At 42.9% G+C, this 15,716-nt stretch overlaps 1 long non-coding RNA gene across 1 annotated transcript; it reads right to left on the minus strand.

Moving 5' to 3' along the window:
- Positions 1-7,787: 7,787 nt before the first annotated feature.
- LOC138886543 (uncharacterized) lies at positions 7,788-9,911 on the minus strand. Its single transcript, XR_011405530.1, has 2 exons — positions 9,395-9,911; positions 7,788-8,433 (listed from the first exon to the last, which is right to left on the minus strand). It is a non-coding gene; the product is annotated as an uncharacterized lncRNA (long non-coding RNA).
- Positions 9,912-15,716: the final 5,805 nt, after the last annotated feature.

The raw sequence follows: 15,716 nt of genomic DNA on the forward strand, positions 1-15,716 counted from the left end.
GACACCCATACATACCTTTCTGAATAAACCGACGCGGACCGCACAAAAATGGTACGCGACCGCGTTGGTTGAGTGCGGACCACACAGAAATGGTACGCGGTCCGCGCAGGTGAACTACCCAAATGTTGACCTCTCTGAACTCTTCACACGCGGTCCGCACTGTTTTGGATCGCGGCCGCGCTGGGCTCACGCGGACCGCACATAAATGGCACGCGGACCGCGTAGAGAGGTTCATCATCTCTTACCAGAGTCACGCGGACCGCGCACAAATGTTGCGCGGCCGCGTAGGGCTAATTTAACTGAGCCGGGTGTTTGTTCAATTAAATCCAATTTTTGTTCACCTTTGTGGGTCCTAAGTGTCCCTACTCAGTTATTTAACAAGATTCCATGCCCATGATTAAACAAAAACACACAAAAATCTAAGCTAACAGTTAAACTAAGAAGAAAAAGACGAAAGTAAGAAGTTACACTAGTAAAAAGCAATTAAACAAAACAAAAATTAGACTATGATTGAAATGAATGAGAGTTGTTACCAGGGATTAATGAGATTTCAACTATGTGCACAATTAGTCTTGATGAACAATGAAAATAATAGCTCAGGTGTAAATTTGGCGAAAAGGTTAAAATGATGCCCAAGGCCTCTATTTATAGAAAAGCCCTAGGACTCAGTACCTACCTACCAGCGCGGCCGCACAAAAAGGGACGCGAACCGCGCTGGATTTTGCATCCTACACATTAGTTGTTCAATCCACACGGACAACACTATTTTGGTGCGCGGCCGCATGGAAGTCTTCAGAGACTTGATACTTTCAGCCATCCCAGCACGGACCACACTGCTTTGGTGCGCGGCCGCGTGGAAACTTTGTCAGAGAGCATGTAATTTTGGGTCCTCCAGCGCGGACCGCACAGAAATGTTACGCGGCCGCGCTGGGTCTTCTGGGCCTTAACCCTTCAGCTGCTCAAACCTATGCGGACCGCACTGTTTTGCTGCGCGGCCGCGTAGGCAATATTCAGAGACTGACCATTTTGCACTTTTGCCCTGCACTGGTTCAACATTATCCCTGCAACACTTCACAAACTATCAGCTCAAAAATCCTACTCTACAACAGAAAAACAAAGAAAAAGAAAAAGACATGGGTTGCCTCCCAAGAAGCGCCTGATTTAACATCGCGGCACGACACATGTTACCATCACAGTCATTTCAAATGAATGAGTGCCACCACGTGGCTGTCATCAATCTTGCCCAAATAGTGCTTGACACGATGCCCATTGACCCGAAAACTTCACCATTCTTATTTTTGAGATCAATGGCACCAAAAGGAGTTACACCAACCACTTCAAATGGGCCGCTCCACTTAGACTTCAGCTTTCCCGAAAATAACCTCAACCGGGAGTTGAAAAGAAGAACCATGTCACCAACTTTGAATTCCTTCCCTCGGGCATACTTGTCGTGAAGGTACTTCATCTTGTCCTTATACAAGGACGAGCTGGAGTAAGCATGAAACCTAAACTCATCAAGTTCATTCAATTGCTCAACCCGGAGATTTGCAGCGACATCCCATTCTAAGTTCAACTTTTTCAGGGCCCACATAGCCTTATGTTCCAATTCTACCGGAAGATGACAAGCCTTCCCAAACACCAACCGATACGGCGACATACCAATCGGAGTCTTGAAAGCTGTACGATAAGCCCAAAGAGCATCATCCAATTTCTTCGACCAGTCGGTCCTATTTGCATTGACAGTCTTGGATAAAATACTCTTGATTTCACGGTTTGACACCTCAACTTGGACACTCGCTTGAGGATGATAAGGAGTGGTCACCTTGTGATTTACCCCATACTTGGCTAGCAACGAGTCAAAAGCTCGGTTGCAAAAATGAGAACCCCTGTCACTAATGATAGCACGTGGAGTCCCAAACCTCGTGAAGATACTCCTTTTCAAGAACGCCACCACACTTCGAGCTTCATTATTTGGCAAAGCTATGGCCTCAACCCATTTCGACACATAATCAACCGCTACCAAGATGTAGGTGTTGCCACAAAAACTTACGAATGGTCCCATAAAGTCTATCCCCCAAACATCAAAAATGTCAACCTCTAGAATCGTGTTAAGGGGCATCTCATCTTTCTTCGAAATCCCTCCGGCACGTTGGCATTCATCACATCTTTTCACAAAGTCACCGGCATCCTTGAACAAAGAAGACCAATAGAAACCACAACTCAACACTTTAGACGCCGTTCTTGCCCCACCATGATGGCTAGCATAGGGCGAAGAGTGACAAGCTTCCACAATACTCAATTTCTCTTCTTCGGGAACACACCGGCGAATTACACCATCGGTGCAAATTTTGAAAAGATACAGCTCATCCCAATAGTAGTCCAAACAATCCCGCTTGAGCTTCTTCCTTTGGTTAGAAGAGAGCTCATACGGAACCACACCAGTAACAAGATAATTGGCAATGTCGGCAAACCATGGCATGTCTAGCATTGAAACCGAGAGGAGTTGTTCATCCGGAAAAGCATCATTTATCTCAAGGCCGTCCAAAGGCCTCCCTTCCTCCTCCAATCGAGACAAGTGGTCCGCCACTTGATTTTCATTACCCTTTCTATCAACAATCTCCAAATCAAATTCTTGAAGAAGAAGCACCCGTCTCATTAACCTCGCTTTTGAATCTTTTTTCGTCATCAAGTACCTAAGGGCGGCGTGATCGGTATGAATAATCACTTTTGCCCCCATAAGGTATGGGCGAAACTTCTCCATGGCAAAAACAATAGCAAGCAATTCCTTTTCGGTGACCGTGTAGTTCCTTTGAGCTTCATTCATTGTCTTACTTGAGTAGTACACCAGATGGAACATTTTGTTGATTCTTTGGCCCAAGACCGCCCCCACCGCAACATCACTAGCATCGCACATGAGCTCAAAGGGCAAGCTCCAATTTGGTGCGGTAATGATGGGGGTAGTCGTCAACTTTTGCTTTAGAAGCTCGAAAGCCTCCATACATCTCTCATCGAACACATATTTGGCATCTTTCTCTAGCAATTTACACAACGGGTTAACTACCTTAGAAAAGTCTTTGATGAATCTTCGGTAAAAACCCGTGTGTCCAAGAAAAATCCTCACCCCTTTGACAGAAGTAGGGGGAGGGAGCCTTGAGATAACCTCAATTTTCACCTTATCAACCTCAATCCCTCTTTTTGAAATTTTGTGACCCAACACAATTCCTTCTTCTACTATAAAATGGCATTAATCCCAATTGAGAACCAAGTTTGTGTCTTCGCATCGGGCCAACACACGATACAAGTTTTGCAAGCATTCACCAAATGAGTCCCCAACCACACTAAAATCATCCATGAAGACCTCCAATATGTCCTCCATCATTTCGGTGAAGATTTCCATCATACATCGTTGGAAGGTCGCCGGTGCATTACATAATCCAAATGGCATTCGAGAGAAGGCGAATGTGCCAAAAGGACATGTGAAGGTTGTCTTTTCTTGGTCTTCCGGGGCAATGAGAATTTGGTTATAGCCTGAATACCCATTCAAAAAATAATAGAAAGCTCGACCCGCAAGACGATCAAGCATTTGGTCCAAGAACGGCAATGGGAAATGATCCTTTCTAGTCACCTTGTTCAACTTCCGGTAATCCATGCATACCCTCCAACCCGTCACAGTACGAGTTGGAATAAGTTCATTGTTGTCATTGGTCACCACCGTCATTCCTCCCTTCTTTGGCACACATTGTACCGGAGAAATCCACGAACTGTCAGAAATTGGATACACCACACCGGCGTCAAGCCACTTGATGACTTCCTTTTTGACCACCTCTTCCATGGCCTCATTGAGTCTCCTTTGATGTTCAAGAGACGACCTAGAATCCTCCAATATTATCTTGTCCATGCAAAACGCGGGGCTAATACCCCGAATATCCGCCAAGGTCCATCCAATCACCCGCTTGAGCTTTTGAAGAATCGCCAAAGTGGCGTCAACCTGCACGTTAGTCAAGCAAGAAGAAAGAATAACTGGTAAAGTGAAATTAGGACCAAGAAATTCATACCTGAGGTGAGGAGGAAGTGGTTTCAACTCCAACATCGGTGGCTCCTCAATAGATGGCTTGGTGGGTGGAGTTTTGCGATTTTCAATATCAAGAGATAACTTCCTTGGTTCATAAGAATATGAGCCCATGCCATGTAATGCGTTCACACACTCCACCCTTCTAGCATCATCATCAACATCCATGTTCAATAGCACGGCCTCAAGTGGGTCCTCAACATTTGTCATTGCGCTTGTGTCATCCACTATCACCGCCGTGACAATGTCAACAAACGAACATACCTCGGTGCTATCCGGTTGCCTCATTGATTTGCACTCGTGGAACACCACCTTTTCATCTCCAACATGGAAGGTCAATTCTCCCGCTTCCACATCAACCAAGGCCTTCCCCGTAGCTAGGAAGGGCCTTCCAAGAATGATAGGCACCTCGAAATCCACTTCGCAATCTAAGATCACGAAATCGACCAACAATATGAACTTATCAACACGAACAAGGACATCATCAATAATCCCCAAAGGCCGCTTCATTGACCGGTCCGCCATTTGAAGCCTCATAGAAGTTGGACGAGGTTGTCCGATACGCAAGGTCTTGAAGACCGAATATGGCATGAGATTGATACTTGCCCCCAAGTCACATAGGCCTTTTGCGAAATCGGCACTTCCAATGGTACATGGTATTGTGAATGCTCTGGGATCCTCAAGTTTCGGAGCCATAGAATGCACAATTGCGCTCACTTGATGGGTCATCTTGATTGTCTCACACTCCATTGATCTCTTTTTTGTAACCAAATCTTTCATGAATTTTGCGTATCCCGGCATTTGCTCGAGTGCCTCCACCAAAGGCACGTTGATAGTCAAACTCTTCATCATTTCAATGAATTTCTTAAATTGGTTGTCACCCTTTTGCTTGGCCAACCTTTGAGGATATGGCGGAGGAGGTCTAGGCAAGGGTGCCTTGGCTTTTGGCACCACCGGTTCGGGCATATCAATGACGTGTTCTCTAGATGGGTTCACGACCTCTTGAGTCTCCTCCCTAACCTCATCAATTTCAATTCTCACATCATCACTTGCACTTTGTTCAACAACATCCTCAACTACCAATGGCATCTCATCATTTCATAACTCATCTTTATCTATCGTAACATGGTTTCCTCGTGAGGCATGCACATCACCGCCTCTTCCACTTCGCGTTGTCACTGCCATCACATGATTATTGTGCCCACCCTTGGGGTTTACTACCGTATCACTTGGTAGAGCACCCTTTGGGTGAGTATTTAAAGACTGAGAGATTTGGCCTAATTGCACTTCCAAGTTCCGGATAGATGTGTTATGCGAAGCTAATTGGGCTTCGAAATCTTGGTTCTTTTTCATCATCTGCTCGAACATGCTTTCAATTCTCCCCATCTCGCTTCCGGACGAACTCGGACCTTGAGAAGGAAAGGGGGTGGATTGTTCGGTTGTTGGTACATGGGGCCCCTTTAAAAACCTTGCCCCCGGTTGCCTTGGTTCCCGCCATTGTTCCACCCTCCTTGATTGTTGTTGTTGCCCCAATTATTGTTATTACCATGCCAATTTCCTTGGTTGCCTTGATTACCCCAATGTTGTTTTGGTTTTTGTTATTCCAATTACCTCCGTCTTGTTGTTGATTTCCCCAATTACCTTGAGGACGCCATTGTTGGTTTGAGGAGTTACCTCTATTCCCTTGATAGTTGTTGACATATTGGACCTCTTCGCTTTGATCCTCATAGCACTCATTTGAATAACCACCACCATCATTGTTGTTGTCATATTGTTCATAATTACCTTGAGGTTGTTTCCCTCTTTGCCTCCTTTTCAACATAGAAACACCTTCCATTGCGTTGACTTGACGCGGGTTTTGGACTTGTTGCAATTGCGCCTTTGCCAATTGATTCATAGTTGTTGTAAGCTCGGCTATATATTGGCCATGATCGTGCAATTTCTTGTGCAAATGGATGACCGTGGGGTCACCTTAGGGCACGTTTGCTCGGCTTTTCCATGCCAAAGAGGTGTCGGCCATTTCATCAAGTACATCACATGCCTCTTGGTAAGAAAGTTTCATAAAGTTCCCTCCGGCCAATTGGTTCACAATGCATTGATTTGTGGTGTTGATGCCCCGATAAAAGGTTTTGTTGAATCATAGCCTCGGTCATGTCATTATTAGGGCACTCTTTCACCATTGTTCTATATCTTTCCTATATCTCATGCAAAGGTTCCGTTGACTCTTGCTTGAAAGCTGGAATTTCATCCCGAAGAGCTGCCATATGACTTGGAGAGAAGAACTTGGCAATAAATTTGTCCTACAATTCATCCCATGTTGTAATAGAATGATTGAGGATCTTTTCTAACAAATCCAATGCTTTACCCTGAAGAGAAAACGGGAAAAGCCTCAATCTCAATGCATCCTCGGACACGTTTGTCTGCTTGCTACCCCAACATGTATCCACGAACCCCTTCAAGTGCTTGTAGGCATTTTGATCGGAGGCACCCGTGAAATAACCTCTTTGCTCGGGCAAGGTCAGCATAACATTTGTGATTTGAAAGTTCCCCACCCGAATTCGGGGAGGAACAATAGCACTGGCATATCCTTGATTTGGTAGAACTCTGGGAGCCACTCTCGGCGGTGCCGGAGGAGGGTCTGGAATGTTGTCGTTGTCATTTGCATTTATATTGACATGTCGGCCTCTCCGTGGAAGTTGAGGTAAGACCTCATATTGTTCTAGATCCTCTACCTCCTCCCCCGCTATCACATTGCCGAGAGGGTCATTTGCATTAAGAGCCATTGTACCTGATTGATCGACACAAACAAAGTTAGTAAATAAGAAGGAAAGAGAAGCAAAACACAATACTAGCTACACAAATAGTCAACACCGTAAAGTTCCCCGGCAACGGTGCCAAAAAGTGATCGCAGCGGACTCAACTTAAGGAAGAGTGGGCGCTAATACTTTTACCCAATAGCGGTATCGGGGTCAATTTTCCACAGGGAGCTTCAATTTGGAGTTGAGTGTTTGTATGGCCTAGGACTATGTTTTAGCTCCTAATTGATCTTCTAACATTTTTGGTTTTCTTTTGATTATCAACTACAATTTATCAACTACAAGTTTAAAGCTAAGTTAGGCTAAGATATAGATTCGAAGTTGTATGCGATATAGAGAAAGGCACTAGGGTCGTGGCATGTACCTAGGTGGTCAACTAATGGGTAGAGATTCCTAATGCAAGAATGATGAATATGGGACTTATGCTATAACCGTTGCACTTTTGTACCCACTCTCACACCTCTCGGTAAAGAGATTGATTTTATCCAATTGCCTCTCTCTCGACCAATTGGGTAGGCCAATTTTCCCAAGCAACTTATGGTTCAAGTTGGGTAATTACTCTCTCGAGGTTTAACCCGTTAATTGGGACTACCATTCTTATGGGTCCATCCCAATTCCTTGTTGGAATTAATCTTGGGGTCATAGACTGTCTTTCTCAAGAAGAGTCAAAACTCACTAAGCTAGACTTAGTGTTTGCAACCACCAAATCTTAATGAAAACATAAGATTAATCCAAATAACAAATACCCAACATCATTCTTGCACTAAACAATCACACCCATTAATTACCCACACTAGGGTTGAGCCACAACCCTAGCTAATAGGTTTATCTAGCCATAATAGAAACAGAAATTGAAGAAATAGTAGATGAAATTGACATAATAATTAACTACAATGTTAATCTACTCAAATCCACGTTAATACTAGAAGAAATTGCCCAAAATGGACTAAAACTATGAAGTTCCGAGTTCAGCTGCTATCTGGTAAAAAATCAAAACTGAAAAAAACTCCACCTAAAAAGTAAAATGTTCTATTTATACTACACAGGAAAACCCGAATAAAAATACCCCTGAGGGTCTGGCGCAGACCACGCACAAATGACGCGCGGCCGCGTAGGGGTTTGGGTCTTCATATCTTGCTTCTGACACTTGGGGACGCGGACCGCGTAAATGCGACGCGCGGCTGCGTAGGGCATTTCCACGCAGACCGCACTGATTAGGTGTGCGGCCGCGTGGGCTTTTGCCTTGAATGACGGAGTCTCTGACACTCTTGGGCGCGGACCACGTGGAAAGGAGCGCGGACCGTGCATCTTGACTTGAAAATTGCATGGTCTCTGAACTATCCTGCGCGGCCACGTGGCAAAGCAGTGCGGACCGCGCAGGTTGACCTGGAAATTGCCCAGCCTCTGAACTCTCCTATGCGGCCGCGTGACAAATCAGTGTGGACCGCACAGGTCATTTTGTTCCCCACTTCAGTTGTCTTTTGACACTTGGCAGATTTCACTCCTTTTTGAGCCGATCTTTGGTATTTGTCATCTTGTCGCTCAAACCTGCAATCAAGCGCAACTTGTAAGCATTTTGGGACTAATTTATGGCAGTTAATGCACAAAGCTTAGGTAAGAATGGGTATAAAACATGTAGAAATCACAGTTATCATGAGCCTAAAGCAACTACGCGTTCATAATTAGTGAAGATGGGCTAGCTTATGAATTTTATTACCATGGGCCATAGTACTTAAAGTATCCAATCCAAAGATTCCTAAAGGCCTGATTTTCTAATTTTAAAGTCAGAAAACTCCATGGCCCGTTCTTCCTTAACATCAAAATTGTTTCATGGCACATAAAGGTTCGTATGGCCCAATTCCCTTGTACATTACTGCCTTTTGCACCTTGAGTTATTCTAACATGAATTTTTCCTTCTTTAAATTGTTTTAAGCAAATAATGACAGTGAGAGATTCATGTCTTGATAATTCATGGAACTAACTTTCCTATAAAACTACACCACTAAATATAATTAAATTATTTTAAGAAAACTAGCCAAGAGAAGGAAAACTATTGTTGTTTATGGATTAAAAAGAAACAAACAAGTTCTTGCCAGAACTTTAAACCAACAAAAGATGACAAATTAATGAACAAAAATAAAGAAAAACTTGCTCGAACATTAATGAAATATAACCATAATTCTCATAACTTTTTACGTTGTGAACTGCTGAGCTCTGTCTTCCAAATTACAGAGCATTTGCACATTTGATACTTATCTTCTCGATTTTGAAGAAAGTAATCTTTATAACACAATACAAAATATTGAAGCAAAGAGCAAATTTGGCACTAAATACATGACGCTTAGATTTAGAGTTTATATAATAACCAAATTATAAAAATATCCACTTCCAAATTCTGTTGAAATTGCGGTAAAACGAACATGAGACAACACCAAACAAAACATAAGATACTCAAGTATAATTAAGCTAACTGCAAATGAATTACACAAAGCAAAAGGAAAATATTTACAAGAAAATTAAACCAAAATGGTTCTGAAATTTATTAAACAAGAATTCCAATCACGAACAGAAGTTTAGAACAACAAACTCGACTGAATATGAACCTCGAACCGAAAACCTCAAGTCGACACCGGCAAACTCGAAAATGAAAATCGCAACCTCGACCTTTTGGAGTGTGCTCGACGGACTATTTTGGGTGATTTTGTGCAGTTGTGTTTTCTGCGATTTCCAGTTGGTTTGAGCAGCTTTTAGCTCATGTTTTATGCCTGGTTTAGAGCAGCTTCAATGGTGGGTTTGAGCTGAAGAAGATGGGGATCGTTTCAGCTGATTATCTATGGCTTTTTGGAGCTCTTTTGGGTTGTTTTCATGGAGAAGAAGAATCGTGGGGGGAAGTCTATTTCGGCTGGTTTCAGCTCTTAGCTTCTAGGCCTTTAAAGATAATGAAGAAGAAGAAGCGTGGGGGAAGGGGGCCCTTGGTGAATTGCGGCTGCTGTCAGCTTTTCTCAGGCGCCTTTTCTTTTTCTAGATCTTTTAGGCGTTCCCCCCTCTTCTAGTTGATAGGTGTTACCCCTATTATATAGGTCTAGGTCTAAATGTGTATTTTTGTGCTAATTGCTCTTAGGTTCTTAGGGTTAGCTTAATGAGTATTGGGTATTGGACTTAAGGAATGGGCCAGAAACTTGGGCCTTTATGACTAGCTATGCTTAAAATTAGCTTAATTAACTAAACGTATTATCAAAAATATTAATTATCTCTATTTAAGTAAAAATAATTATTAAAATAAGACTGACCGTTAAAACAAAATTATTATTTTTTTGGTATTTTTTTTAAGATTAAAAATGACTACAAAACATTAATGAACTTATTTTTTGTAATTTTCGTTTTCTTGTAATAAAATAAAAGTAAAAGAGTAAAAATGAGTTGAAATAGCTATATTAGGCCTAAATTAAATATTGACGTGCTAAAATATGAAAATTCTTGGGGAGGGTCAAAAATCACATGTCTACAACTGCCTCTCTTTGACTGGAACGACGAAGTATTTTCAGACAAAGAACGACTAGATAGGTTTTTCTACCCGACCCTTATTTGGAGAGACTAAAACTAAGAGAGAGGGGAATGTGACCGAGCCTTGGTATCTGAGCTGCCTACATATCCTTGGCTATGAAGGAATCAGGCCACGTGTAGTTCAGAGGTGAGTGAGATGATGGAGTATACCGAGGTGGAGAGCCGATCGAGGTGCCATTCCGCCGACGTTCCGGTCCACGGTCTTGATGTTACATCAAAAATCAAAACATAAAAAAAACTAGCTTAGCCTAATAACTACAGGTTACAAGATTCCTATCTATATCTTCAAGCTTGATCTTGTGATTCCTGTTGCCTTGTTGACTTGTATTCTCCAGGTGAAATCCCTTTATTGCTGACTTGAATTGTAATCTGAGATGCTTTCCCTTTTCTTCAGGCGGGCGCCTAATTGCTAAACTTGAACCGTCTTCCTTCGAATATTGTTGCTTTCCCTTCGTTCTCTAGATAGGCTCCTGATTACCAATACTTTGAGTTGCTTTGTTCTCCAGGTGGGCTCCTGATTACCGACACTTAAATTGTTTCCCTTCCTTAAAACTGGTGTTGTTCTCCCTTGCTCTCTAGGTGGGCGCCTGATTTCCAAAACTTTAACTGTATTCCCTTGCTTTCCAGGTGGGCGCCTAATTACCGAAACTTGAACTATATTCCCTTGCTCTCCAGGTAGGCGCCTGATTGCCAAAACTTGAACTGTATTCATGTGCTCTCCAGGTCGGCGCTTGATTGTCAAAACATTGAACTATATTCTCATGCTCTCCAGGTGGGTGCCTGATTTCTGAACTTGAACTGTATTCCCATGCTCTCCAGGTGGGCGCCTGATTGCCAAAACTTGAACTGTATTCCCGTGCTCTCCAGGTGGGCACCTGACTGCCAAAACATTGAACTATATTCCTGTGCTCTCCAGGTGGGCGCCTGATTGCTGAACTTGAATTGTATTCTCGTGCTCTCTAGGTGGGCGCCTGATTGCCAAAATATTGAACTATATTACCGTGCTTTCCAGGTGGATGCCTGATTCCTGAACTTGAACTGTATTCCCGTGCTCTCCAGGTGGGTGCCTGATTGCTGAACTTGAACTGTATTCCTATGCTCTCCAGGTGGGCGCCTGATTACCAAACTTAAACTATATTCCCGTGCTCTCCAGGTGGGCGCCTGATTACTGAACTTTAACTGTATTCCCGTGCTCTCTAGGTGGGTGCCTGATTGCCAAAACTTTAATTGTATTCCCATGCTCTCCAGGTGGGAGCCTGATTACCAAACTTAAACTGTATTCCCATGCTTTCCAGGTGGGCACCTAATTACTGAACTTCAACTGTATTCTCGTGCTTCTAGGTGGGCGCCTGATTACCAAAACTTTAACTGTATTCTCGTGCTTTTCAGGTGGGCGCCTGATTGTTGAACTTGAATTGTATTCTCGTGCTCTCCAGGTGGGTGCCTGATTACTGAATTTTAACTGTATTCCCGTGCTCTCCAGGTGGGCGCCTGATTGATGAACTTGAACTGCTCCTCCAAACTGCTGCCTTTGAACCTGATTACAACAAAACAAACAAAATAAAAGAAATTTTTCTGCCCCAGTTTGGTGTTGGGCACATCTGTGAGTGTTAATTGAATCATATTACCAAATATCTCTATGAATTTGAAAGCTAAATCCCATTATCCATGAGGGTACTGACAACTCCCAGTTAAATGACAGTTTTAAAAGCTGAATTATGTTTTCTAAAGGTATGACTTCTGCTAAAGCCGGTTATCTACGAAGGTCTTAAAACTACATCTCATTGTCCAGGCGGGTCCTGAAAGTCAAAAATCAAGTATTATCCTAAGAGTGACAATTTTTACGGCTGAGTTACACTACCCTACAACAGAGCTTACGCTAAATCTTGTTATCTAATAGAAGTCTTAAAGTTAAGTCCCATTATCCAGGAGGGTCCTGAAAACTTCTAATTGAATCCTATCTTAAACATGCAAACTTTGAAACCACCTTATGTTCCTTTGGGGTACATTTATGCCAGGTTTTACTACTCATGATTGTTTTGATTTTTAAACTAGGTCCCATTTTCCAGGAGGGTCCTGAGAATTTACTGTCAAACCTGTTTGGTGCTTGCCTTTCCTTACGAAGGGTTCCTCCGAAACAATCAAAATTTTCTGCCCCTGTTTCAAATCAAAGAAAAATCTTGTCAGTTTAAAAATATGGTGGTTGGTTTGTAGCCTTAACTTTGAGGGCGATTGCTCCTTCACTTCCCATGATAACTTTGATTTCCACTCGAAGACCTTGCTTGTTTATTGACTAACCACTTTCTCTGTCACCCTTATCACAGAAAATACCTCTTCTCCGTTCAGACCCAATACTCTCTATCTGTTGCATTGCTTATGAACTAACATTTACCAAACCTTTATGTCTCACAAGAATTCCAAAGCACGTCAATTCCCACCCACTCAGTGCGTATACTTTTCTCTCTTGACTTAAACCACTGGCCTTGGCCTTGAGGTCTATTGCTCCTTCACTTGCCATGATAACTTTGATTTCTGCTTGGAAGACCTTGCTTGTCCCTGGTTAACCACTTTCTTTGTCAATCTTATCACAAAAAAATACCTTTGAATCGTTCACCCAACACCCCCATCTATTGCATTGTTCATGAATTGATATATACCAAACCTTTGTATTTCACATGGATCCCAAGGCATGTCGATTGTTACCAACTCGGCGCGCTTGTTGTTCTTTCCTGACTTATGACACTTTGATGTGCTAGCCAGATCCCATTTTGTGCAATTGGAAAGCTGGTGGCAAATTTGAAGTCATTTCTCACTTGTTCTGACCAAACAGACTCAGGAAGAGGAAGTAAACAAGACAAAAGGAACAAAGTAAAGGATAATGGAAAGAGATGATTCCTAACAAGAAAACTACAAAGTAGAAACCTATCAGATGTGGATACCAACTCTAATGACCATGACATGCACATGTTGATTAAGTGGCCTAATCTGTCAAACAAGTCTGATGTTCAACTCTTGTTGTACCTCTGAAGCGTGAAACTGGGCTTCAATGCACCGATTATCCAATCTGATTCACGATCTTTATTCGACTTGTGGTGTCTGATTCACGATCTTTAGTCTGATGTTCACGTTCTTTTTCTCAACTCACCATCACCTGATTTCTCAACTGGCCCTCCGAGGATCTCAGAATAGTTCTCATATTCCTTTTCCACACAAATCATGTCCTCCATATGCGTCTCAGGCAATGGACTTTGGCTAGTATCTGCTGCATTTGGATTTTGCGCGGTAATGTCACCTGCATCAATAAGCTTCTGGACTGCTCCTTTCAGATGCCAACATTTTTCTATGTCATGCCCCGGGGCATCTGAGCAACATGCGCACCTTTGAGAAAAATCAAACTTCTTTGGAAGCGGGTTTGGAATTTTTATCTGAATCGGCTTCAACATGTCCAATTGCCTCAACCTCTGGAACAGACTGGCATACGATTCTCCAATAGGGGTGAAAGCCCTTTCTTTTTCAGTAGTCTTTTCATTTTATACTCTGGCCTCGGTTGGAACCTTTTGCGGGCAGGTGGCTGATATGCCTGAGGGGGCGGGTAAGACATTTGTGGAAGTGGTGCGGGCCATCGTGAGCCTCGTGGATGTGGAGCATATAGTGGCGCATTGTGGACGGGGGTATCGGGAAAGTGATGTACGATTTTGGGGGTTCTGTGGAGAGAAATAGTAGTGGGGAGGATTACAAGAATATCCACGGGGTCGACATTAAGGCTGAAAGCGTTTAGCAAGAACGACCACTGGACCCTGTCGTCGGCGGGGCTCAACAACATCTTTTTTGTCAATGGGAGGACTATCTCGAGAAACTTGTTCGTTCCATATGAGCCAAAAATCTCTAAAACTTTCCTTGAGATTTTATTCCATCTGAGATAGGGAGGAGCGGTCTGGGATAATGTCTACATTGTACTGAAAGTGTCGCACAAAATCTTGAGCCATGTCGCCCAATGTATGCCACTTACCGACATCTTAATGATTATGCCATTCCAAAGTTGCCCCAGTCAAGCTCTCACTGAAATACACCATCAACAAATCATCTTTCTCGCCAACACTTCTCATTTCACCGCAATAATCCCTCAAGTGGGCTACCGGATCTCCACACCCATCATACAAGTTAAACTTTGGTACTTTAAACTCTGCGGGCAGGCGAACGTCAGGGAACATACACAACTCTTTGTAAGACATGCTAACCTGGTTTCTCATCCCTTGCATGTTCTTTAAAGACTGTTCTATACTTTTCAGCTTCCCGGGTATCTCATCTCGCCCTTCTTTTCCTATAACCTTTTCATTTTCAGCATGAAGCTCTTCCCGAAGGCTCTTCTTGTATGAGTCAGGAACCTTGTGGGCAACCTTTGAGGGGTAATATTGGCCATCATGAGCTTTGAGTGGGTATTCATTGTTGGAAAGGACGGATATGATAGGAGGACAATATTGGGGAGAGGTAATTGGAGGATGAGTGATGGGGCTACTAGGGTAGTTGGGAAAGCTGTGATAAATGGGTGGATCTGGAGAGTATGGAGGATCATCTGGCACTATGACCGAAGTTTGGGTAAGGGTAGCATCTAAGAAGCTAGGTGGTGGCGGGGGTGGTGCCTTCCCAGTCATCCAGACCTGATACATGTCCGTCATGTGTTGTCTTAACATCCTTACCTCATCAGCCAAACCAGTGTCCTGTTCAACCAACTACTTTCGGGCACCGGTATCAACCGACCCAATTTTGTTATTGTACGCCATTGCCTTTTGACTTTATGTTGTGGAGAGGAGTTACTACTTCGAGAACCACAAACCAACCACCTTTCTGCTATGAAGATATCAAAAGGAACAAAAGGGAGTCATCCTATTAGCGTTAGGGCATTTAACAGCAAAATACCACATTGCGTACAATGCACCTAGCAACAATTAATGGTTCTAGAATGACTTCGAGGGTCATAAGGTCACTTGGCATCATCCTAATTTGCCCACTTCAATCTTCTCTTTTCTGGCACTTCTTGGTTTGCTCATTTTCCTTTCTCTTTTTTTCTAATTATCGCTCTTTTCTTTCCTCTCATTTCTCATGTCCCACGACTTCGCCCTCTTTTTTCTTTTCTTTTTTTTTATTGTTTTTTATTTTTTTTTCTCTCTTTTTTTCTTTTAATAAATAAAAAAAATGATTCGATCGAACCCTATGTAGGTTGCCTACGTAGCATGATGCCGCATGAATAAGATATTTGCGTAGTTCTG

Source organism: Nicotiana sylvestris, chromosome 2, assembly GCF_000393655.2.
Source record: "Nicotiana sylvestris chromosome 2, ASM39365v2, whole genome shotgun sequence".
Classification (NCBI taxonomy): Eukaryota; Viridiplantae; Streptophyta; class Magnoliopsida; order Solanales; family Solanaceae; genus Nicotiana; species Nicotiana sylvestris.